A 26,259-nucleotide genomic window follows, 5' to 3' on the forward strand; every position below is an offset into this window, starting at 1 on the left:
CCCCCTCCCTGTCCCCCCGCCTTTTCAAGGTCCTCCAGCCACTGAATCATCAAGTCCAATTGATTTGATCTTTGTAATATTTGTTCTTTTTTTTTTTAATCCTCGCTCACTGCCACCACACTGTTCTAGAACCCTGTCATGACATGCCTAAATTATTGCAACAGACTCCGACTGGTCTCCTGCCTACACTCTTTCTCCACACCAGTCTACCTCGTACATTATCACTAGATTATTCCCCTGAACACTGCTCTCTCCATCACACTTCCTTGCTCAAAACCTTCCAGTGACTCACTCTTGCCCTTTGAGATTAAATCCAGATTTTCAGCTGAATCACCTACACCCTAGTTTCTTATCTGCATCTGTTTCTCAACATGGCTGCTCTTACTGCCCTACAAGCATGCCATGTTCTTTGCCATAAATCAGCCTTCATCCCTATTTCCTCCTCCAGGAACCCTCTCTTCCTTTCCACCTAGCCCAACACTAATCTCCCATGCTGGCCCATCTGGAACACTCCTCCTCTGTGGAGTTGCTCTGACTGGTCCAACTCATGAGATCTCTCTCCTCGGTGGACAGCTCTCATGCTCTCTCTGTGCCTTGCTCATTTGGCCAAGGGCTGCCTTCTAAAGATCTACTGTCACGAACAACGAAAAGCTCCTCCCGTCCCCCCTGCGATGGGCTGCAAATTCTCAAGGGAAAGTCAGTCCCCTGTGGTTCCTGGCACAGGGCAGAGGTGAACATGTAAGAGGCACTCCATACATTCTTTTTCAGTTAAGTTTGTTGAGTAAAGGTGGATGTGAGCATGATAATAAAGAATGGAAAGTGGAACGGAAGAGCCTCTTCTCTGGTAAAGCAAGGGAAATCTCTGTGGTGCAGCAGAAGCTCGTAGCTCAGGATGGTCGGCCATTCACATCTCTGGACACCAGCAGCCTCTCTCTCTGTGCTTTCCTCTGGGTCGTCCCCACATTCTCCAGCCTTGCGTTCTGCCCTTTGAAGCTGCTCCTTACCCACCTCTCTTCTCTGGGGCTTCCTGGTAGAGCTCCCAGCCCTCGCAGAAGGCAGGCGAAGCTGGGGTTGGTGCTTAAATGTTAAGTCTTGTATCTGACACCCCACCCATGGCCCAGCTGGTAGCTCACCATTGGTTGGGAGCGTTCGTTCAAGGTCTCAACAGATGAGTCAAGGGTGTATGAACGGAGACTAGCACGCTGCGGAGTACGATGCAAAGCCTTTCACGGTAATATGTGGCCATTTGTTGTATCCTTAACGACAATAACAGCAATAATGGTGATAATCTGATGGGAAGAGCGCAGCAGGATGAGTGATGGGTGGGACACACGAGAACTTTAGTCTCATCCTGGGGACGTGGGGTTTCAAGCCAGGCTTTCCGTTTTTTGGGGGGTTTGTGCTCCATGCCCAGCTGGCAGGATGCCTCCCTCGGATTCAAAGGGGGAAGAAGAATCCCTCACCCGGGGATCTTGGGGACGTCAAACCGCTCCTTACGCAACAGCCTCCTAATGAGTTAAGTGTAAATGAATCAGAAGCAGATGGATTGGATTGTTCTGGAAATACACCCGAGGTTTGAAAATTAAGGGAAAAAGCATTTGGCAAAAGGCATTTTGGGGTTTGCCAAGACCCAGAACATTTGAAAAACAGTTCAGGATTTTTTTTTTCTTTCTTTTTCTTTTCTCTTTGGTTGTAAAACCCCAAATGCTGCCTGGAGGTAGTAGATGAGACGGGCCTCGTTCTCCTCTCAAAGTGAAGTTCCTCCCGCCGTGTGGGTAATGGACCCCAGACCGGAGGCAATGGGGTAGGGAGCTGCACCAGGGACTGGCTGTGTCCGGGGGGCAAAGCGCCCTGCCTCCCTTTGCAAGGGGAAGGCGGCCCCTTGATAGAGTGTGGGTGTCCGTCCTGTGTGCCTGCTTGGGGCCGCTACCTCTGCCCTGCCGTGTGCCTCCCGCCTTTCATAAGACTTGACTCACCTCGTCCAAACATGAGGAAGGTCATTATGGAAGGGAAATGGTCTCCAATTTGCTAGGCGAGAAACTTTGGACGTTAGCAAACGCTAATCCAATAAAATAGAAAGTGAAGTGTTTATTCTAGAGAAAAACCCTTTAAACAATTTTTTTTTTTTATTAGTCACATTTGGCATAGTTGAACCTTTCCCTGGAGGGACCATCTTGCTGAGGGAAAAGAGAGAGAAAGCAACTGTCTCAGCAGAAAACCCAGCCCAGCAGTTCCTAACGCTGTGGCTTGGCTTGCTGGGTGCGTCAGCCTCGCCTGCTTCTGATGGGACCGATCTGGCCCCCGGAGTCGCGGCGGACGGAGGCTGGGAGCCGCGGTTCGGGCTGTGGGGGCCTTAGGCCCCAGGGGAGTGGGACACGGCTGAATTCCATCCTGTCCTCAGAGACCCAGCCGGTGTCTCCATTCGCTTGTTCATTTAGTCCTTCCTTGGCTGTGTTCAGGCCGGCTCATAACCTGATCCTTTGGTGAAGGCTCTCCACTGTTTACCAAGAGCTTTCGCATATATGATCTTGCAACGCCTCTTCTCAAAAATCCAGGGAAAACCCAGGGGCCTTCGTGTCATCTTGTCATCCTTATTTTAGAGAGGGAGAAGCTCTTACCCCAGTCCCACAGCCAGTGAGTGGCAGGGCTGGGTCTGGCACCTTCGCCCGCCATGCTTTCTTTTCATACTTGAAATCACTCGGTTCTTGATCAGGATCTATGTGGTTATGTCATCTTGTTACATCACCCCATATGGACTGCAAACGCCTTTGGGGCAAGGATCATGTTTTGCACTCCTCTGTAACTCACGTGGTGCAGAACAGAGCATCTTGTACATGGGATCTGCTTAGCAAGTATCTGATGGACAGGGAAAAAGACTTGGGTAGAACTAGGGGCCGCCCCAGTTCAGGGCAGACAGATTGGCGTTGCTGCTCTGGGTCTGTGGCATCATCCCTGATTGCCACCTGACCCGCCCCCCCTCACCCCCCCCCCCCCACCCCGAGTCTTGACCCAGCCTCACACTCCTCAGCTGTAGCACCATTATCCTGATTATCACCAGCTCCACACGCCGAGTTCCTAGAGCGGGCCAAGAAATATGAAAGAAGGTGTTAGCTTCTAGATGTTGTCCCAGCCAAATAAATACCAAACAGAAGCTCTGGAATTGGAGGGAGGAGGCAGCCCACGTGCGGAGGAAGTAGAAGGACCACGTGGTCTCCTAGCGGGGGCCTGGCCCCACCCTCAAGTGCGGGGTTCCATCCTGCAAAGCTGGGTGACCTCAGCCCACTGCCCCTGGCTGAACTTGAGAACAAAGAACATTTCTGTCCCGCCTACTTGCTTCTTAACCATATGAGTGAGAGGGCAAAAGAGATCCCATTTTGAATTCCCAGGAGAAAAGACAGCAGTAATAGTAACAATTATCTGGAGGTGACGGCTGCCATCAAATAGAAAACAGCTCACCCCTAAGGGCGACTGGAGGCCACTTCTAGGAGCTGGAGCCATGTAGCCTTCTCTCTGACTCTGGGGTGAAGGAGGCGAGGGAAGGACAGAGAACACGAGGGATTCTGCTTCGGATGCATTCATGTTCTCTGATTCTCTAGGCATGAAGGGCCTCCCCACCCGCCCCTGGTTTCTCCCTCCCCCCCCCCCCCTCGATCTATGAATTCTGGCTCCTCCATCTGTGACGTGATGATTCAGGGCAAAAGTGGACTTGTCAGAAACAGGAAGGGAAGATAAGATAAAAATAAAACAAAATAAAGTAAAAAGTTAGCCAGACATAACTTTCTCCGCGCAGCAACATTCACATCCTTAAAACAAAAATCCCACAGCAGAGCCCAGAATGGGGGCCAGACTTCGGGCTCCAGGTCAAGACTGGAGAGCAGCGGGGGAAGGGATTCAGCGCCCTGCACCCGCCCAGATGCGGGAACAGAGAGCCAGGCTGCCCGGCCAGGACCCAGGGCTGTGGGCAGTGGGGCTGCCTCAGCTCTGCACGCTGTGCTCAGCCCCCCTTCACCCCAAGAGCCAGCGAGCTGGGGAGCTGCAGCGTGATTGATGGGCCCCAGCTTGAATGGAAAGTCCAGATTCCAGGGAGACAGCTTCAGAGGTAGGAGGGGAGACATTTCTCACATCTGCAACAAAATTAAAAATTAAATAAATAAAATTTGTTAGTTTACAAATAGAACTGTTACTTGTTACTCATGGTATTAATCTCCTATTTCAATTAAAACATTTTTATTAGAAAAAAAATTTTTTTTTCGGTAACGCCCGTGAAAGACGTTTGTTTCAGTTGCCAACATTTCTGCAGAACTAATGTGGGTGGATTGTGACAGATATAATTTCTCCATCCTACAGTTTCATCAACTTGAGTTCTGTTAAACTATACCCGCTGGGCTTAGCTCCTTTTAAAGTTTCCGCTTTGACAGGTAGATTTATTAGTCTTGAAATTTGTACAAATCAGATGTCACTCGTGGCAACTTGTCAAAATGTCAGTCTGGCGAGGCGGCATGAAAGGCTTTCTGGAGAGAGAGACAGACGCGAGGCAGGCTTTAAAGAACTCCAGCGCGAGCCGTAGGAAGGAATGGGAGGGATTGCAGCCTCTTGATCCTGAGGGCTTTACTTTATTAAATATCTCAGGCTGTACAGGGGGAAGGGCCCTCGGATCCCGGGTCTCTGAGACATCACGTCTGACAGCTCCCAAACGATGGCTCCTGTCGGTTACAGTGTCAAGTTTCTTTGCTTGTTATGTGTGCTTAGTGGGAGAGGGCGCAGGGGTGCTCACATGGGGGAGAGGGGGCAAAGCCAGGTCTTTTAGTTCCAAAAAACGCTTGGGTGGGTCTGTGCAGTTGGAGGGGCGTTCCAGGGTGGGCTCCCTTGGCCAGAAGTACGGGGCGCCTCTGGCTCACTGATGCAAATTCTATTTCCACTGGGGAGAGGAGGGAGCAGGAGGGAGAGGGAGGCTCTCAGGTGCAGACCGGTGGAGACACGTCTGCTCTCTCCTCGCAGGGCTGCTGCGGGAGGCAGCGGGTGCCACACCAGTCCCAGGAGCCTGGCCCTCGCTTTCCCAGTCTGTGGGGTTCCTGAACTTCCCAGACTTCCCTGTCCCGGGTCAGTTGATCAGGGATCCTGCGATTTGGTAAGCTCCATAATTATCTTAGTTTGACATGGCAGGAAATGTTATTCATAGTCAGAAAATTATCTGAAATTTTTTTCCCCTGGGGAAAGGGGGCAGTGCTGTAGAAAGAACCCAGCCGAGGTCCCTGATGCAGCTTTCCCCAAAGACTGACTACGTGGGGGTGGGGTTGGCTTGGGGTCGGGGTGGGGTGGGGGGGGGAGATGTGGTGGGTTAGGCATTCGGAGCTCTGGGAAGGTGCCCCAGGGGCGGGGCTGCTGCTACTGCACTGGTGTGTGTTTGTGTGTGTTTGTGTGTGTGTGTGTGTGTGTGTGTGTGTGTGTGTGTGTTGGTGCGCATGCATGTGTGTTCTCCTGTTCTCTGTCTCTCTCTCTCACTGGATTATTGCACTGCTAGCTCATCTGTTTGTCTGTCTGTCCTGCAAAGTTGGACGATACCAAATAAAGCTGTAGTTCTCTGTGTTCCTACTGCCTCTCTCTCCCACATCCTAAGGAGTTGTAGTGGGCTTAATACTGTTGTCCTCAGAGAGGAGGGGAAAGGCGCTGGGGGATGGGGACTTGCTTCCATGGGTAAGTGTGAGACTCACTGCCCTATAATGGGGTCTTCCCTCCTGTTGCCTCAGGTCAGGGTTGGGGGACTAGCAGGCTGGCCCCCTCAGTGTCAATTTCCCAAGAACCGCCCCCCCCCCCCCCCCCGCCAGCTCTGGTCCATCTGTCTGCCTCCCAGATGTCTTATGGGCATCAGGAGCAGGCGTGATTTGCTTTGGGAAGTGTGAAGCATGCTCTCTCCGCCCCGTCCGTTCCCCCTCCTTTTCATGTTGACTGATGGAAGGCCCTTTGCTTCATAAGTTCCCAGAAACTCCTGCTAAAATGCAAACACCTCCTCTGAGGGGTGACACTCCCTCTCACTAGGGATTGGATGGCTCTGCTGAAAGCAATGAAGTATTCTGTGGAAAGGGAGTGGGGCCGGGATCGGGGGGAGGAGAGGCACGGGCATCCAAGGGGACTTGTGCCACCTTGTTATGTTTTTGAGGATCCAACCTGCTCCATGCATCTTTGTCTTGTCCCCAGAGCAGGGAGCTAGGCTTTTCACAGAGATCCAGGAGGGCTGGGGGAGGGAGGGGCAGCAGCCACTGTCCCCAGTCCTCCCACCTGCCTTGCTCTCTGGGGGAGGGAAGGGGACTGACACTTGGCCCTTCTGTCCCCTTATAGCACACGTGCTGACGTTTGTCGGTGGCTGAGTCCTTTTCCACCAGCAGCATGGAGTCTGAGGCGTCAGGTGGGACCACTTCCTTTCTCCGGGCCCAGGAAGGTGTTCTGTGGGCATTCTTCCTGAGAAAGAAAAGAACCAAGCTCGCCATTTATCCTTGCGTTTGGAGCCTGGCATTGTCAGGAACTGCACTGACCTTGCAAGTGAGTGAGATTATCCCAGGTGAAAAATCTCAGACATTAAGAGGCATGATAATGATACTGGTCATGATGATATAATAATAGTGGTAATTATCCTAATAATCCCCTAGGATGTGTGCATGTCTTTCCAAGTGCTCAGAGCACTTTCCCATTTGTGATCTCACATAACCTCAACCTACTTCTGGTCGAGAGACCGGGTGGAGTGGGCTATCATGGCCACACGGGGAAACTGAGGCACCCAGCTCCTGCCTTCCACTCTGGTCTTTTCCCCCTCACTACGCAAATCCTGGAGAAATGAATTGTCATTTTTGTTGTCACCCATCCTGTCCCCGAGAGTGAAATACATAGGCGCAGGCACTCACGTGCACGCGCGCGCACACACACACACACACACACACACACACACACACATCTGCAGCTTCCAACCCCCAAATGTGCCATTACTGAAAAGCACTGTAGCTTAGGGAGTTGAGAGACTTAATCGCCAGCCTCCACCCCTGCTCATTCCTCCTGTGTTGTGCGCAGGGTTGCTCATCAAAAAGGAGCAGGGAGGAGGCAGATCTGAGGAGCCCTTCACAGGGGAAGACTCTTTAGAAGAAATCACTCGGTGTCATAGTGTAGGGTGACTTACTTTCATGTGGCAAATACATTCTGGCAGCTCCCTGCTCCACATGGGATAGATCATTAAAGAAGGGGTGGGCCCAGGGAATTTTCCCAGCCCCTCCTCCTAGGACAGCTCTGCCAGTCACAGGGAGGCATCCTGGGGTCACTTTCAAAGCAAGAGCATGGGGTCTTGAAAGGCTAACCAGTAGAAAGCAGAGAAAAAACAGTAGGTGCTCACTGTTAGCTGGAGTCCTGTGATTCCATTTACTAAATGTGTCTCTGCTTAGTAATTTCAGGGCCAGCAGGGAGAGAAAATGCAGGGTGGGGGGGGGAGGGGAGGCAAGGAAGAGGAAGAGGAAGAGGAAGAGGAAGAGGAAGAGGAAGAGGAAGAGGAAGAAGAAGAAGAAGAAGAAGAAGAAGAAGAAGAAGAAGAAGAAGAAGAAAAAAAAACAAAAAAAACCCACCAGCCCGTCTGGCATCAGTTCAGAAAGCTCTCCAACTCACACATCTGGTTCTTATATTTCAAAGTTAATTAGTCATATTGAGGCTGTCTGAAGATAAATTTATCATCCAGAAAAAACACAAACAGTCTGAAAAATGAAAGGAAGTGAGGTGACACGGCTTGACGTTTAAATAAATCATTTGAACATGATTAAAAAACTTGTCCTGTCTGACACCTAGCACTCGGGTACTTTGTAAAGACTTTTTGACAAAGACAAGTCCCTGTTTGGTATACAAAAACCCTTGCCATTTAATTACTCAGAATAATCTTGGGCCAATTACTTTTCTGAGTAACGACCAGGGAGTAAGGCCTGCAGATGAGCCCCACTCTGGGGTGGCAGTCGGGGGCTTGGTGTGGTCCGTGATTATCCCAGTGACAAACAAAACACCTCAGACGTGAAAGGTTTGGGTCACTGGCGGGTTTTTCTGGGAGAGCAGCGAACATAAAGCGAGTTCTTAATCTGGCTCTCTCTGCATATGACTTGAGTTTGAGCAGGAAATCCTTCCCTAGCCCAAAGAGGAAAGATCCTCTTGACATGCCTGGGCAAATCCTTCCAAGAACCAGATGTGTCCTGTTCCTTACACCTCCCAGGGCTTCGATGACAGTTTGAACTCTGACTAATGGAATGAAGAGTTGGGGCTCTCTCTGCCCCAGCTGTAGTAGGCAGTGGCCAGCTGGGGGTGGTAAAAATGTAAGTAATCGTGAGCTCAGATAATGCTGGTTTGTTCCTGGGGCAGATGGAAGTGAGTTGGCATCCAATACTCCACACACTCGGACCTACCACCTCCACTTGTCCCCTCCCGGCCACCCTGGCCCTGCCAGTGTCCCCCGTGTGCTTTGTAAAGGTCACTGGTTCTTGTTCTTTGTAATGACAGATAGCTCTTCCCAGCCCGGCTCAGCGATGGGGACAGACGTCTGGAGCCGTGGTAGGAGAGATGCTTGGTGGCATCTGTGGGTGTTTCTAGATGTAAAGGAAGAGGGGGGCATTCTAGGGCTTTCTCCACCTCCGTCGAAGGTAAAATGGCTCTTGGGGAGATTTCAGCGTGCCTTCCAGTTTGCCCTTTACTGCATTCCCCATGCAAGACAAGAGTGATATAATCCAACATGAAAGTTTTCTCCTATTAGCAATTTGGTCTCATCAGTTTTGTTAATGGGATAACAAGAGGTGCTGGTTATGGTGCAAAAGTCTCATCATGTTGGTAATTTTCACTGTAACATGTTAGCAATCTGTCACTATTTGTTTCCAGCAATACTGGCAAGAGTCTGCTTACATCAGGGGCTCTAATTTTCTCTCCACACCACCAGGCTGTTCCTCCTTTCTCTGGCTGGGTAGCTTCCCCTGCTTTGATCTGTCTCCGTCCATCTTGCTGGGCCTTTGTTTCTACTTTCCCGTGTGTGTGTGTCTCTCTCTCTGTCACCTCTCACCCTCTGATAACTTAGTGCAATGTTTGTGTTGGAGGGAAACACCATCCCGGGGCAGCCTGCAACGATAGAGTTCCAGATCTGGAAGCCTCAGATTATCATTGCCCACACCCTCTCCTTTGTCAGGTGGAGAACCTGAGGCCCGGGCAGGAGAAGTGACGTGCCCAACATAGTCCGTTTACTGCGGTCAGTGCAAGGTCAGGCCTCAGACTCTGGTTTCGTGACCTCAAATCCACGGGACCTTTTACTACTTGAGGAACGGTGTCATGTGAAAAAAATCAGCCAGTCCCCAAAACCAACTTTCCTGAACATGGGAAAACTCATCCAGGTCAAGTCAATAAGGTCACAGAGAGGAGTGTGTCTCCTTCACCAACGGAATGGGGCCTTTCCCAGCTTAATCAGGATGAGCCCTCAAACCAGGTGGTTGGCCCAGGTGAGTCATCCGACCAGCTGTGATGTCTCAGTCTCAGGGTCCCTGCTCTGGAATCAAGAAAGGGAGTGCTCTCCTCAGTGAATCCTGGCCAGCAGTGGGGTAGATATAGCTACTGGCCCTGGCCGTGGTCACCAGCTGTCCAGGACAGAAGCCCTGGCCATAAATAGTCTTTCCTTTGCCAGGTGAGATGCTCCTGCCTGCCTCCAGGCCCCATTCCTCTGTTGCAGCTCTGAGAGACCTTCACCTTGTCCTTGTGCATCTGTGGGGGTGGCCAAGATTCACTCCCGCTGGAAGCGTTCACTTCCACAGCTGGTGCCTTGAGGTGCCGAGGCTGAGAAAAGCCAGAAGCACCACCCTGTTGTGCAAAGATACCAGATTTCCGTTCAGACGGACTGGAGTTTGACCCTTAGGTCTGCCACTTAGTGGCTGTGTGACGTCCTAGATACAGAAACCGTTAGTCTCAGTTTCCTTACTCGCCGAATGGGGATTCCTAACAGTGTGCTCGTAGGTTTGTAGTGGGGAGTAGAGAAAATGTGTGCAAAGACCCAGAAGGCTCCAAGGCACACGGTAAGTCTGCCTCTTGCTCACCGTGTGGGCCGGGTGACGCAGATACCTACCTCAGCCATCTTTCGAATTCATTCCCGGCCGTTGCCGAGCTCACAGTTCAGGGTGGTGACCCAGCATGTATCTCTGGAGGTGTCCATTAAAGGGTGCTGGCCTGCCGGAAGAAGTGTTCTATTTCTAGGGTCAAGGAGAATTTCCAAGGTGGAGGGATTTGGAGCAGGAATAAAACATCTGTTGAGTGGAGGGAGAAAACAACTGACCCCTGAGTCACCAGAGGTGTTGACGTTTAGGGGAAAGAATGAACATTCAAGTGTCTGTGCTGGGGTGGGGGTGCAGGGGGAGGAAAGGAGTAAGAAGACTTTGATTCGGGTGCTAGAAGAGCTACTAGGATTCTACGCAACCTCTCGTCAAAACCTTCCCATGAATTGTCCAAAGCTTCCTTGATTGCTTGTAATGAAACCACCAGCTGACTCTGAAATCTCCGAACAGTCTCATCACGCCTGATGAATAATAAACACTGTTCACAGGGCGGCCACTTGGCCACAGGAGGGGGGCGGTGTGCTCCTCTGAGAGGCGCCTGGCAGGTCTGCAAGAGAGCAGAGCCCAGGCTGGGCCCTGTGCGCACTCTGGCTGGGTGTTCTCGCTGCCTGTCTGCCTATCTGCTGCTTCCTTTGTAGGTAGCAGATTGTGTGTGTGTGTGTGTGTGCGCGCATGTGCATTTGCCTTTCCTATAACTCAGGTCTCCACTTGGGAAACCGGAGGGGGAGCAGATTCATAGGGGGGAACAGTTGAAAAAAAAGAGGTGGTCTGGGCAGATAGGATCCGGAGACCTGCCTTCCTCTGGCTGCGGGAGATAGGGCCAGTCTTGTAGCCTCTTTGAGTCTTGATTTCTAGCTGTAGAGACCAACTCATGCTCACTCAGAATGTCATGTCATGCCTGTCTTCTCGGTGGGGAGGTTTCCCCCAGCACGTGGCCTAAAGTGTCTCTGTCATTACTCTGCTTTTTGTTTTCTCTTCGCATCTATCAGAAGGGTTGCCTGTCTTGTTAGTCATGTCCTCTCCGGAGAGTGTAAGCGAGGTGACCACAGGGCCTTGGCCATCCCGTTCCCCTCTGTCTTCTAGTGCTGGCACATGGCACTACGGAGGCCACAGGCACTCAGGCATACCTGTTGACTGAATGAGGGAATCTGCAAAGAGCTGCCATTAATGACTTCCTCTACCTCCTAGGGTTCTTGTGTGGGTCAGATGACAGTAGCTGGGAGAATAATTTGAAAACACGAAAAGAAATGTGCCAAGTGTAAGCCATTGACATTACTCTCCTGTGGGAGGCAGAAGATACTCCTTTGCCAAAATCTCTCAGTAGCCTTGAGGTGAGGCTGGCAGAAACTGGACATCTTCCAAGTGCCTCCCTGCCACCTACACAGGGGTCCTTAAAGCAAGACCTCAGACTGTACGACAATGGAACTCAGATTTACTCACATTTGTGGGGCGTCTGCTGCTTTGCTGCTTTGGGTGCTAGGAGCAGGGGTCCTGAAGTGCGTAATTCAGTCTCCATCCTCAGAAAACACCCCATTGAGGGGGCTGGGCCCAACTTGCCGACGAGTAAATTTCCACACAGCGACACGTGCAACAAGTGGAAGAGGCAAGTTTAAGCACTTGTGTCACTGGAAGGAGTGATTGGCCCTCAGAAGACAGGGATGACGGCAGGGCCACTTGGAGGATGAGGACCTGTTTTCAAAGAGCTTAAACCTTGGTGGAGAAGTTTGTTGTTTTTTTTTTTTTTTCAACGTTTATTTATTTTTGGGACAGAGAGAGACAGAGCATGAACGGGGGAGGAGCAGAGAGAGAGGGAAACACAGAATCGGAAACAGGCTCCAGGCTCTGAGCCATCAGCCCAGAGCCTGACGCGGGGCTCGAACTCACGGACCGCAAGATCGTGACCTGGCCGAAGTCGGACGCTCAACCGACTGCGCCACCCAGGTGCCCCTGTTGGTTTTTAAAAAATATTTTTAGAGGTTATTTATTTATTTTGAGAGAGGGAGAGAGAGTGTGTGAGCAGAGAGAGAGGGAGAGGGAGAGAATCCCAAGCAGACTCCACGCTGTCAGCACAGAGCTCGACGTGGGGCTTGATCCCGTGAACGTAGGAACCTGAGCTGAGATCAAGAGTCAGACACTTTGCTGACTGCCCCACCTTGGTGGAGGGGTTTCTCTTGCGACTGGGTTTCTCAACTTTCCTTGATCTTGCATGACCACTCCCCACTGCCCTGACATTTTCGATAGTGTTTCCCGATCACCCCCAACATGAAGTTTTAGTACCGCAGATACACAATATATCTGTTTATGTACTGTGGCTCTTTGGAGAGCCACAAACCATCGCATTCTCTTAGAGTTTTGCGCCCCCAAGAATCAGTTTCTGCCTCCTTGGGGCGATATTATCCCTGCTGTGAAGGCATGTGATAACACGCCTTTTTGCCCTCCCAGCCAATTCTGCCGACCTCACACACTCCTACATGTCCTGATGGCTCTGTGTTCTTCCCTTCTATTGACTGTCACCACATATGCAGCCCCAGGATAGGCACAGGCCTCACCTCAGTCTCATGGGGACTTCCCGGACGCTGGTGGCTGTCTCTAGGTGTTAAGGGTACTCCTGGCTCCCTCACCTCCTTTTCTGCTAGGGAATTTGGGGAACTTCCCCTATCGTCACCTTTGTTCCCAGGACCCACCTGTGTGGGCCTGACAGCGCACTCTCGATTTCAGGAAACCAGTGTGGTTTCCACACCCCTCCACAACCCTCCCTGGCACGTCACATACAGTCATGACTCCGTCATCCTTCCTTGGCCACCTTTCCAGTCACCATCACTCATCTTTCCATTTCAGCAGCACCGATAGCCCCTGACGCCGCCCGCATGGGTGCCGATGGGACCCAGAGGGCCGGGCTAGGCCACGTGCTTCCCGCGTGGGGCTTTGGCCTCTAGACTGTCCACCTCCTGAGGGCAGCGGCTGCCTCCGGTTCTTCCTTTCAGTTCCTCCCTCTGCCTAAGGCCGTGTTCAAGAAATTCTTCTTGGGGGATAGGCATAATTTTTTCCTTCTCGTCACGATGAGAGAAAGCAGGAATTGTCCTTTTTATAAATCTTCCCGTGGACTTCAGGGCACAGAGTAGGGGCTCAAGAAAATGTTAGTTGAGTGAAATAGGCTGGAGAGTGTTTGCACCGTGCAGACAACGTAAGGCTCTCAGGTCCCGGCAGCCTGGAATTTCGCTTTCAGAGTCAGATGGCTCCCAAGGCTTGAACCCCAGTTTCTCAGGAGCTGAGAAAGACACCTGCCCGGGGTCACCTCTTGTCACAAGGTTAGTGTACTCCTGGAGGGAGAGCCGTCGACATTTTAGCTCCGTCGTGAAACCAATTATAGTTGCGAAGCAGTGCTTTCTATGTTCTGTCCTGGGCGTCTCAACAACGCTTCTTTTGGGGGCCTTTTTTTAGAGCAGCCTCTGGTTGGGTTGGATTAGCAGAGACATTTAGACATTCTGCTTTGCAAATTACCGGAGAAATTATATCCCTGTCATATTTGAACACTCTGAAATAGGAAAGAATTACTTTATTGGGTGTTCCCCCTCCCTCCTCCTAAATGTTCGAAGCTAACGAAATGTTTTCAAGCAATTTCTTGCCACTAGGTTTGGTGGAACTTACTTCAAGTGTCTTTCCAGAACCTTTCATAGAAAAGTAATTGTGTAATTAGCTATAAATTAGTAAAAATTATGCTAATTACTTCCAGGTGTGACATATTTTGTGCTTAAAAACAAGTAAGAGAAATAAAGGGGCTGTCACTGTGGTTCCCAAGTGAAGGTTGGCCCAGGCAGGCTTGACAGGCTGATGGGCACATTTACCTAATATTATTTTTTTTAATTATGTAATTTCAGAATAAGTACAAACAGACCCGAGAACACAAGTACAACAGACAAAACCCAGGGGTGGTTCTTTTTTGTGTGTGTGTGCTTAATTAAAAGGAGCCTAAGCAGGAGCTTTTCCAGTACTTTCCATTTCATAGTAGTAATGGGGGAGCTGGAGGTGGAGGCGGGGGAGGGGGGGTGACGAGTATCAGTGTCGGGGGATGTCTCCGGGATTTACAGGGTCCTTAAGCCAGAAGAGGTCCAATGGTTCTCTGGAGGTTTGCCCTCTCTTCACACCCCCTTTACCCTTTCACTTGTTGATATTAAGGTAATGTGGACCATGGCTCAGAAATGTCAGCCATCGTGTGCTAACGGATTGCCTTCATTAGCATGCATCGCTTTATGTGGCACAATGCTTTATCGTACGGGTCTTTCTCACATCTTTCTCCCCACAATCCTGTCAAATATGTAGGACAGGTACTGTGGCCTTCATAGTGTCCCTGAAAGTCGGAAGGACCACTTTCTCTTGGCATGGGGTGAAGGGAGAAACGAGGAGAAGGTGGAGTGTCCTTCCTCTTTTTGTTCCTTTCTCCTCCTCCGCCTCCTCCTCCTGTTGAATGAATTTTGAAGTTCATTCAACAATGCTCGGTACTTCTCTGCATTCACTGGCAATGGCGGTAAGGTACAAACCAACCAATCAGTCAAACGTATAGGGCCCTGTGGTAGGTGCTGGGCATCCTGAAAACCGGTATCACAGGAGAGCTCACTTGTGGAGAAGGTAGACGTGAGGAACTGATTCGATGGGATATGAGGAGTACTGTCACCACAGTGATGCTAGGTCTTGGGTTTCCTAAGGATGGCGCCACGTTCAAGCATTCTGTCTTCCCCTAAAAACATTTGTGTGCGTGAAACATTGTGTTCCCAACTCTGGTTTGGAGGACGTTGTTCCCCAAGCTGTAATAGAGTAACATAGCAAGGGCTGAAGCTGGATGAGGGTCCTTCTCACAGACGACAGGCATATCATCTGGATATTCCAGGGTTAGTAGAAATTTTGCGGGCAGAGGAGGGGAAGAGAATCCTTCCAGTCCATGGAGGTGATGGCTGGGAAGGACTCTGAGGGTTGACTGAGGACGGTCTTTCTGGTTATAATGCTTGTGTTATTTGACCTTCCCCATGGAGACCTGGTTCATAGCCTCAGGAAGAGAAATGTTAGGTCTGATAGGTCAGCTGAGCTTGGAGGCAGAAGACAACCCCCCCGACCCCCGCCCCACAGGAAAGCAGAGAACCCCCGCTGCTCAGGAGGAGACTTCCTCCGTGAGATTTCTGACAGAGTGGCTTCCCAGGCTCTGCTGGTCACCATGCGGTCTCCGCTCACCTCTCAAGGTGGCTCACATGTCAAGGCTTCACGGCCACAAATGTAAGGCAATGGATTGTTTGGCTTTTTTAAATCTTTACCTATTTATTTATTTATTTATTATTATTATTTAAAAAAAATTTTTTTTTTCTCAACGTTTATTTATTTTTGGGACAGAGAGAGACAGAGCATGAACGGGGGAGGGGCAGAGAGAGAGGGAGACACAGAATCGGAAACAGGCTCCAGGCTCTGAGCCATCAGCCCAGAGCCCGACGCGGGGCTCGAACTCACAGACCACGAGATCGTGACCTGGCTGAAGTCGGACGCTTAACCGACTGCGCCACCCAGGCGCCCCTTTACCTATTTATTTTGAGACAGAGCGCAAGTGGGGAAGGGCAGAGAGAGAGAGAGAGGGAGAGAGAATCCCAAGCAGGCTCTGTGCTGCCAATGCAGAGCCTGACGTGGGGCTCAGTCTCACGAACCATGAGATCATGACCTGAGCCGAAACCAAGACTTGGATGCTTAACCGACTGAGCCACCCAGGTGCTCCTAAGCCAATAGGTTGTTAAGGGGCAGCTGATCTGGGGGTAGCCCCACTGAACAAGGGCACCAGCTTAAGGAGGAAAGGGAATGAGAAGCACACGTGTGTTCCTTGCCACCCTTGACATTCTCCACAACCTTCTTATAAGTTTCTTTCGGCTCTCCAGATTGAAAAAAAAAAAAAAAAAGAAACCCCATTGAAATATCTTTTTGCAACTGGAAAGTAGAGAAATATTAACAAAGCGTAGGAAGACTAAAAACAAACCCCAATGACAGCAACAAACTCAAACAAAAAGGTGCGGTGGACCAGGAGGCGGGGTGCCGGTTTGGGTCCTGACGGCTCCTCGTTGTTCACCTCGCTTGACCTGAGTCACTTTTCCTGTCCAGCCTTCTGATTATGCATTTTTAAAACAAAAGGGTAGAGCCAATTTATCTCAGAGTCTTTCCAGCTCTGATCTGTCACGTTTGCATTTCAATTTTGATTTTTGGTAGCGGCATGAGAATAAAAACCTTTATTCTTCCCTTGATCCTCAGCTCAGAGAAGACGCAGGTAAGTGGGCTGAGTATCACTTAGTCTGGAAAGGGGCCACAGACAGGTCTCCATCTCACAGTTAGGCTCGGGGACATTTGGAAGTGTCCTACCGTCAAAAAATCCTTTCTTTCCTACAGTTTCCATTTTCCCGGGGTCAAGGTGCTTCCTTGACAAAGAACCCTGTGGTGTGTGATCGGAAGCCCAAGTTGCTTTGCTTCCTATAAAACACAGCTTGTTTGCTTCCACTGGTCCTACCATAATGTAACCATAGTAACAACACTAATAATGACGAAGACGCTGAAGGTGAGGGGGCTAGCATCTACTGAGCGTGTGCCTCTGTGTGTCAGACGTTATTCTAAGAGTTTTGTGTTTATTAACCTATTTAATCCTGTGTGGTAGGTATCATTCTTTTTCCCATTTTACAGATGAGGACACAGGCACACAGAGAAGTTAAATGACCAGGACCCTTTGTGCTGGGCTTGAGGAAGTTGCATGCATTTGGAAGCAGATGCTTGCTGCTTCAAGCCCTGGACTCCCCAGCCAGCCACCCGAGGCTCTTGAGGATTAAAGGAGACAATCTTTGTGACAAGTACTTTGCAAACTGTAATGTGCCATACACATGTGGACAGAACCCAGTGAGGAGGTGGGGCAGATGGGACTCATCTGGCCAGCGGTAACTGAGCCTCCCACGCAGGGACAGCTGGAATCTCAGAGAAAGGCAGAAAAGCTGAAGCCCAGGGTGAGGGAGAGAATTCCCTGCAGGCAGATCGTTGGTGTCTCTACCCCGAGGCTCCCTCCCCTTTTGGGATGTGTCTACGTCCAGGCAGCAGGTGTGAACCATGCACAGCACACACACTGGGGCAGGCGGCCTTCCTCCTGGGAGCCGAGCCTTTAGCAGTTTGATTCTCCCTGGTTCTCTCCCCAGGTAGAACCAGGCAGGGGTTGATCTGCTTTGTCATCATCTGTAAGATCAAGTCCATCCACGGTGGCTGACGTACAAGCCCTCCCCATTAGGTCCTGCCCTATGATCTGGTTATATTTCCTGTTGGCCTCCACTAAGCACCTCTCTCTGTTCCCGTGGCCACTCTCCTTGGCGTTCCCTGCAGATAGCGTGCCGAGGTCACTCTGGAGCCTTTGCGGATGCTGCTCCCTTTCCTGAAATACTGGCTTCCCCCCACTCACCCCCAGTGACAGCTGAGTTCTACTTCCAATTTCAAGGCCTTTCCTGCAGGCCTTTTTTCCTTCTGTGAGCTTTCAGGACTTCTATCTCTAAGAGATGGTATTATTTGGATATCTGGGTATAGCTTTTCTGGAGGGCAAGGGATTGGCCCATGACTCAGTACCTCCCCTCACTTTTAATTTATTTTGAGAGAGAGGGAGACAGTGAGCAGGGGAGAGGCAGAGAAAGAAGAAGAGAGAAAAAAATTATATCTGTACCGCCAGCGCAGAGCCTGATGCAGGGATTGAACCCACAAACCATGAGATCATGACCTGAGCTGAAACCAAGAGTCAGACGCTTAACTGACTGAGCCAACCAGGTACTCCCCCCCCCCCATTTTAATACCCTCAAGTTTTACCTTTTAGACTTTGCTCATAGTGGGTGTGTAGACGCTATTTATAGGAGGAGAGAGGAATGATTTAGACTCCCTTAGCTTTTCCGTGTAGACTCTTTTTGTGAGCAGTTTGGTTAGTGTTCATCTCCAAGGCTGGTTTTACTCTGGGTCTAGGAAAGCACTGTGAGTGACTAGAAAGAGCTCAGCCCCCACTGCCCACAAAGGACATTTGTGGCACATCAAAGCCTTGCTAACTCCCACCCGTCAGCAACTCCCACGTCGGGGAGGTCAGCTGCCTGACGTGGAGTCTTGCCCTTGGCCAGATGAGAGATCTTCATACACGTGCTTTCCTGGCCAACATCACTTGTGGTAACTTCTGGAAGGGAGAATTTTAAAAGTCAAATGCATTCCGTAAAGGCACTTGTTAGTGGGTCTTTGTAGATGTGGTCACGACCTGGCGCATAATTTGCAGGGCTAAGTGCGAATCGAAAACGTGGGCCCCCTTGTTCAAAAATTATTAAGACTTTCAAGGTAGTGACAAGCAGAGCGTTATTCTAAACACGGGACTTTCTGGGTGCCGGGGTGGATGGAGGGGGACGTGGTGGGGGTCTGTGTGGCTAGACAGGTGGCCGCAGGCTCAGGAAGCTGGCTCTGCTATGCTGTGAGTGTGATGGCTCTCGCTGCTACCGTCCTGGCATAGATGGTGATGGTGTTGGTGTATTCTTTTTACTGGGCCCAGTTTCCAAGTTGGGTAATAATTTTAAGTATCTTGCATGTGTCCAGCACTATTTACAACACCGTGGGGGGGGGTGTGTTTTTAATTCGTGTTTTTACAGGCTCAGTAGAAGATAGGGGTTCTCCCCTGAGAGATATTTACAAAATTATAAAAGAAACGAGAGGTGCATACATTCAGTTCCCATATATCACTGTCAGATGAAGAAGAGGGGGCTCAGAGAGGCTAAATGATTTGCCCAGTGTCACACAGCTACTCCAGGACTTGGGTACTTTGCACGTGGCCTTGCTCACAAAACACTTCAAGAATGGTGTGCTTGGTATGGGGTGCTAGGAGCCGCAGGAGGTCAGAGAAGCAGGGGTCACTGGTCAGGGCCATGGACTAGTCATGGCTGACTTGGAGAGCAGGAAGGGTTCTGGCTGGGGGTGGAGGGAGGGGAGGGAGGCTGGGAGGGAGCACTCTGCAGTCAGAGAGGTGGGTCTGGCTCCATGAGAGATGGGGATCTCTCCCAGACCCTCTCTCCTCAGTGCTCACCTTTGTTTACTCCTTTCCTTCTCAATAAGATAACTGTTCCCCCACAGCCATCTCTCTCCTGATTCTAGTTCCGTTTGAACGTGTTTTCCAAACTCTCTGGATCACAATCTACAGCAAAAACTATTTTCCGGTGTGGGCCAGTATACACATACGTGTGTGTGTGTGTGTGTGCTTGTAAGTTTTGAGTTTGAAGTTTTAAGTCTTCACTCTAACGGTATGTCTTCAGCTTTCTGAGCCTGTGGAACTTTCTCCTTCTGGATGCCTAAAGCTCATCTTGCTGGCACTCACCCTGGGATCCCCACTCTCCTAAGTTGGATTTCATTATATTTTTATGCATTTGCATCTTCTCTGCCCAATACAAGGGAGTATGACTTCCTTGCAGAGAAAACGCATGCCTAAGATACGCAATTAAACGTGGAAGGAAGTGAGAACTCACAGAGCCTGTTTTCCTAGCCCGTCTGAGGCCCAGCCCTGTCCTTTGCCAGAGCAGGCATTCAGTAGGACTTTCTAGATCGAAGACTCGGTTGAGAATCTCAGAAGGGACTTGGGAATTTTCTGAGGGGTTGACTATAACCTCAGCACTGCTGGTTTAAAAGGCGTCTCGGTGGGGCTTGCTTCTGTGTGTTCCCGCAGCGAGTTCTTGGAACTCCCTTTCTTGGCTATTCCTTGCCTTGTCACATTTCTCTGCCGACAGCCTTGCAGCCTCAGCAGCACGTCTGGGGCTTATATCCTATAGCTTTTTCCGGAGCGATGCTAACTGGGATGGTGGAGGGTCGGACAAGACACGCTTGGCCTGGCCGGCCCCCTGAGCCAGACAATAGAAACCCTCCAACACAAGCTCCCTACGCCCGCCCCATGATGTGGGGAGAGCACTGGGCTCAGCGTCTGAACACCACCCTTCAGGAGTCCCCTTCCCCAGACGAATGACTTTGGGGAAATGGCCTGGCCTCTTGGAACCTCATTTCTCTTCATTTGACACCTCCTGGGCTTATTGAGATGACCACGTTAACGAGCACGTGGAAACTTTAACTGTATGACTGTTTAACGATACCTGCATTTGTAACTTATATTTGCACAGCAGCGCCTTCCCCTGCCTGTCTTTTAATGACTGCGTGAGCTGTTTTACAACCAGCCTCAATTTACCGAGGAACTGAGGTTTGGTTGGCCAAGATGACTCGGGCTAATAAGGGGTGGAGATAGAATCCAACTCAGTTTTCTTTTTCCAAAGTCTGTATTCTTGTTATTATCATCATTGTTTCATGTAATTATATCAGCCTATTAAGTTAATTATTATTTTCTCCAGCCCAGGGGTGTCCTTAAGGGAGTGCATTTCTGTTGATGCAGGGAGGGTTGGCTCATGGCGGGTCTGGGGAGGCAGTGGTAGGAAAATGAGAGGAAAAGAAGGGAGAGGGTATGAACAAAGGGCTAAGTTTAGGAATCACGTGAGGCTGGTTGTGGAGGGATTCCTGGGTCGTTTCATTGCTGTTTCAGCGCCTTGGGTCTCTGGGCAGCCATCAGACACGCCATCCGTGATTTTAATCAACAAACCAATGAACCGATATTTACTTGGGGATTTAGAGGCTGACGCAGAAGACTCATCGTTGGAGGGCACTTTGCACTGGGGTCATTTTCCATGGCCACACAATCCCAGACCGCTAGCTCCTGAGTTTGGAATTGAAGGGGGTGATGTTCTTGGGAGAGTTTGCGAGCCCTTGGTGGTTTTCTTTCCTGTGTCCTGTCAATGCAGAGGGGAGAGGGTGGTGTCAGTGTTGGGGTGGGACCGTCTTCTTTGATGACTCAGCCTCCCCAGTGAGAGGCACCAGTCAAGGGTGACTTCACTTCCCTTTGTCAGTTTCCAACCTGGTCTTTAAAAAGTGCTTTGACATTCGTTTCTCCAACGAACCCTCCCAGGGATCCTATGTGGTGGATTCTAGCACCAACCCATTTTATAGGTGAGGAAACTTGGGTCCCAAGAGAACCCATGACCACGCAACATCATGAAGCCAGGTTTGGATCTAGGTCTTTTGATGATAGAGCCCACCATGATCACTCTACTTTTCTTCCGGTGCCTCAGCTCTTGTATAAAGGGCCAGGTAAGAGTGAATGCGAGTTACCCAAGCAGTCATGAATTGCCATGGGCTCCTACAGAGGATCTTCAATCCCGCGACTCTCGCCTCCTGTGTTGAAGCTTTTGGTGTTCTGTTCTCCGTTACTTCCTCTGGAGGATTGCTTTCCAACAGGTGTTAACACAGTGATCTGCATAACTATTAATAAAACCTTTGATACGGGGTCTGTAAAAGCAAACCAAATAATTCAGAAGGTCCCATTTCTCACCCCCTCTTAGTGGTAGCTATTGTTAGTAGTTCCATATGTGGCTTCCAGATATTTTAAGCATGGATATGCTGTATATGTATGTGTGTGTTATATATAAAATGCTTTTAAGCATAAGCAGGATCCTACTATGCATATAATACAGCCGCTTGCTTTTTCACTGAAAAAGAATTTATGGACATGCATTCATGTTAGTACCCATGGCCCTACCTCGTCCCTTTTAATTCATGCATAGTATTAATATTTCATTTTATGGATGAACCCGTTTATTTAACCTATTATCTATTGATGGGCACTTAGGTTGATTCCAGCTTTTTTCTATTACAAACAGTGCTTCAGTAAGCATCCTCATACAGTTGGATGAATTCAAATAAATGAATTTTCTGGCATGTAGGATTTGTGCATTTAAGATTTTGATCGATACTGCCACATTGCTCTCCAAAGAGGTTGTCCCCATTTACGACATCAATCTAAACATTGTTTTTTTGCATGTGTTCAGTAAATGCTGGGGAAATTGGTCCTGGCAGTTTATTCAATTATTGTTGTGATTCAACTATCCACTCTGCTCAGGGGTGATTCCATCACATTCTGGTTGTGTGATTTAAATCCTATCTCTGCCCTCACTGGCTGGAGGATTGTGGGAAGTCGGCTTGACGTTTCCGAGCCACGATTTCCTCATGGAGATAACAGTACCTCAGTTGAAGAATAGAGTTAGGGACGTTGGGAATATTGGTCAGGCTTCTTGCCCAGTGCCTGACACACAGGAGGTGCTCAATCAGTGCATCCTATCTTTATCCCCACAAGGGCGGTCAGCTTCTGCCATTGGGCCCTAAGGAGAGAGGATTGCACAGTTTGCCAAAGGACTCAGAGGGGTGACTGAGGCACTATTGTTAGTGGTCTCTCTAAATTTCTAGTGGCAGAGTAAACACTCTTAGCTTCATAGATGGCAAGTCTCTTTAGGGCAGTGACTGCGTTTTCTACTTTGTGATGTTAGAGCACTGAGCCTGGGCCTGGGATATGGCAGGTGCATTTGGGGTGACAGGTGAGCCAGGGTCTTGACCGGGGACTGTGCGTATCAGGAGACCCCATGGAGGCAGAGTGTCACTTTTAGATTCTACATCCACTAGGAGACATAAGTTATGCTTCTCACTTTTTCCATTTGGAGAATTTCAGAAAGAAGCCTCAGTGGAAGTTGGGGGAAGGCAAAGAACCAAAAGCTGGTCTAGGCCCAGAAATCTCCTTGGAGAAACTGCCTTTGGGACTTGGCGGTGAAGTGGGAGGCAGGGCCTGATGCTGTCTGGGAAGCCCTGTGGGTAACTTGCACGGGGGGTGGAGTGAGGGGCTCGTGGACCCCGAGTGGCACCCTGGCCTCTCTGGCTGCGGTATTTTGAGCCCCCTCTCTTCCACTGGGCTGGTGCTATGAAGGCTGCTGCCTTATTGTCCCGGGGACTTTCCGCCTACTCTTCTGGTCTTTTCTCGCTCTATTTTTAGAAAGGGCCTTGTCCTTCTTTCCCCCATCAGCCACCCTCCCCACACTGCCTGCCTGCTCCAAAGGCATCTGGTGTCAAGAACTTTATCTGGAAGGCTCGATCCCTGAGGTCTAGGGCTGTCAGTCACAGCTCAGCGCGTTGGCCTGTGTACACATGGGGGGCAGGGAGGAAGCAGGGTCGTGCCCTGGGGCGTGGGAGTAGATTCAGGACAGTGGCCAGGTGACTGGAGTTAGGATCTGGGTTTGCCCACCAACATCTCACTGTATCACATCTCTCTGTGCCCCCAGACTTCCCTTCTGTTAAATGCAGTTACACCTGCCCTTGTCTCATCATGAGGGAGCTCCAAGGACAGTCTGATACCAAAGCAAGAGAAATCACAGAGGAAATTCCTCTGTCAGTAATTCAAGAAGGTGGTGTTGCATTTGTGTCTCTCATGAGTCCTTCGGGATTGAAATGGGCCAAACTAATCATATCCATGCAGAGGTTGGAAACTCCTGCCTGCCTGTGCCTAGTTTATTCACAGAGGGCTAAGTCTAAGTTCCTTCCCTGTCCTTACTAGCTGTATGATCTTGAACAAGTTACTTAACCTCTCTGCGTCGGGGCTTCCTCATATATAAAATGGACATTAGCAACTCATTAGGTTGTGATGGGATTCGATGTTATCATTGTCTTTGGCTGCACATGAAAATCCCATTTCAAGGCAGATAGGTAATACTTGGCCTTCAGTCAAGCAGCCTATAGACCAGTATGCTACAGACAATGCTATAGCATGCTGTTGACTCTATTCAACCCCCCACTGCTTCCAGTGGGGAAGCTTAAGGAAAGGCAAAGCCTCTTTGGTGGCAGTAGAGTTTTTCAAAACTATATTCCATCTATTCCACTCCATTGCATTCCATTCTATGGCATCAATACCATTCAATATGCTTTCCCTGAGACATAGTTGGCTGAGTCAGGAAATCTGACTTTCGTTGGCTCAGCCTGAATCCTAGAGTAAGAAACAGGGACAGAAAAGGCAAATCGGAATCAAGGCTCTGCTGAAGAGCTTCTGAAGAAAAGAGTAATGACCTCTGAGCTCTGGCTTCTAACTTAGCCTCTGTCTGGGCATGGACGAAAGGCATGGGTCCAGAGTTGAAAGAGAAGCCTGGTCTCTAAGCAACCTGTTCATGTTGGTTTGGCTTTGCGATGAAAGTGAGGAGTGATTTCCACTCCTGGGCAGCTGGGCTCTGGACATTTGAGAGAGATGAGGTTAATTGTTCCCGTCTTCAACTTGGCCTGGGTCCTTTTTATTCCCACAGCAATTCCATTAAAAAAAAAAAAAAGACACAGGCTTGTATATGTGTTACACACACACACACACACACACACACACACACACACACACACAGAGGAATCCAGAGAAAAACAGATGAGCAAGCTTACTACCTAGGTCCTATCTGTAGGCCAATTGGGAAGGAGTGAAGACCCCTGTGGCTTGAATGTTGGTATCAGCACTATCAAGTGTTGATTGAGTTTTTGGTCCCAGTAGGAAAAAGCATGTGTGAAATTCAAATACAGAGTTTCAAACCCTTGAGCACTTCCTGAGAGTCTCAATGGCTTTACTGAAGGAAGGGCATCTCTTTGATGGCAAATGATTATCCCTCACCGTGCAAGCACAAATGGGATCATAATTAAGGATTTTGATATATGTTCCTCCTTGCCATGGATGGGAGCTGGCGTGTAGGTTCTGTTTATCTACGTCTCCATAACTTTATATTCCCCTCTACCAGAGGGATGTTGCCACATGCAAATGAAAGGTTATATATTTGTAAGTATTTCTGTAGTTTAGCGATCAGTTTGGAGCCGTTCATTTCTCCCTCTCTCTCCTCTTCCTTCCTCCTTCCCCCCTTCTAGTACCATTTTGCAAATTCTGAACCAGACGCTGGCTTCCTAGAGCTGCTTACATTGCTTGAAATGCCGGAGATCCTCATACAGGGTGGAGAACAGGAACATGGTGCTTGGCCTGGTCCAAGTGCGCTCCTACCATTGTCTCCTTCCAGTGTCTTTCTTGTCTCCTTCTTTCCTCATGGGGCTGTCCACAGGGGTGGTGGCAGTTGAACTAATGCCGAATTGTGAATGTATATTAAATCTTCCCAGGGCCGAAGGAGCCAGGAATGCCACCAGATAACTTGACTCCTGTCGCTCCTTCATTCAGCAAATGTATGTTGATGGGGTGTTCACCAAGGCGGGGCACTACTCTTGACTAGGAATAGGAAGGCCAATGAGATGCGTTCCCTGCCCTTTGGGAGTTTTCGCACCTGGCCTCTCTTACTCTTTATCCTTACCTCATCCTTTACCAGTGTGGACCACTTTCTCTTCTTTCCACCTCACCCTGACTTTGAGGCTTCCCAGATGATTTACTCATTTCCAGGATGGGCACACGTGCTCCTACCCTGCCTTCTTCGAATATAGCCAAAGCCATGAATCTGTGCCAGGGAGAGTAGATTTCTTTCCAGACAGATTGCTATGGACTGAATGTTGGTGTGCCCTCAGAATTCACACGTTGAAACACCAAGATGATGGCATTAGGAGGCAAGGCCTCTGCGAGGTGAATGGGACATGAGAGCAGAGCCCTCAAGACTGAGAGTAGTGCCATTACAAAAGGGGCCCTTTCCACCGTGTAAGGACACGGCGAGAAGACCGCCGTCTGTGCATGAACCAGGAAGCAAGCCCTTACCATACCCTAAATCTGCCAGCACCTTGATTTTGGACGTCGCAGCCTCCAGAATTGTGAGAAATGTTTCTGTTGTTTAAAACTACCCAGTGTGTGCTATTCTGTTAGAGCAGCCTCAAAGGACCAAAACACAAATGTAAGGGCAAGATAAAGGGCGGATATAGTTCCTGAAGGTGCCGAGCCAACAGTGGCTGCCCGTGAAGGTTGATTTCTAGTCCAGGTGGCATGGAAGAGTCAGGGCTCCCATAACACTGGGGTCCAGGAGCCAGTTCTTATTTGTGTAGAAGGCACCCTCGGTTTAGGGAGAGCACAGATGGGTGGGTTTTCTGCACCCACCGCAGGGTCTCAGAGCCACCCCCACTCGGCCATCCAGGCATGCAAGGCGCGCAAGCTTCAGAGGGGTTGGGCCCTCCCCAGGAAAACCGGCGAGAACGAGGACTTCTAACTCAGATCACTGAGTAGGTGGTAGTTATGAAGATCCACCCAGTGACCGGGGGCTTGGGCTTCCGCAGGTGCTCTGGCCGTGGGAGCTTGGTG

General features: G+C 49.9%; 1 long non-coding RNA gene across 2 annotated transcripts in view; it reads left to right on the top strand.

Annotated features, from left to right (window-relative positions):
* Nucleotides 1-3,750: 3,750 nt before the first annotated feature.
* Nucleotides 3,751-26,259, top strand: part of LOC123589148 — a 52,118-nt gene continuing 29,609 nt past the window's right edge. Inside the window, exons 1-3 of one of the 2 annotated variants that reach the window (XR_006708195.1) lie at nt 3,751-4,099; nt 4,999-5,128; nt 6,337-6,537. This is a non-coding gene — a long non-coding RNA (uncharacterized LOC123589148). The remainder of the gene's footprint in view (nt 4,100-4,998; nt 5,129-6,336; nt 6,538-26,259) is intronic. The other variant, XR_006708191.1, reaches the window with a different exon arrangement.

The sequence above is a fragment of the Leopardus geoffroyi genome, chromosome B1 (assembly GCF_018350155.1).
Source record: "Leopardus geoffroyi isolate Oge1 chromosome B1, O.geoffroyi_Oge1_pat1.0, whole genome shotgun sequence".
Taxonomy (NCBI): domain Eukaryota; kingdom Metazoa; phylum Chordata; class Mammalia; order Carnivora; family Felidae; genus Leopardus; species Leopardus geoffroyi.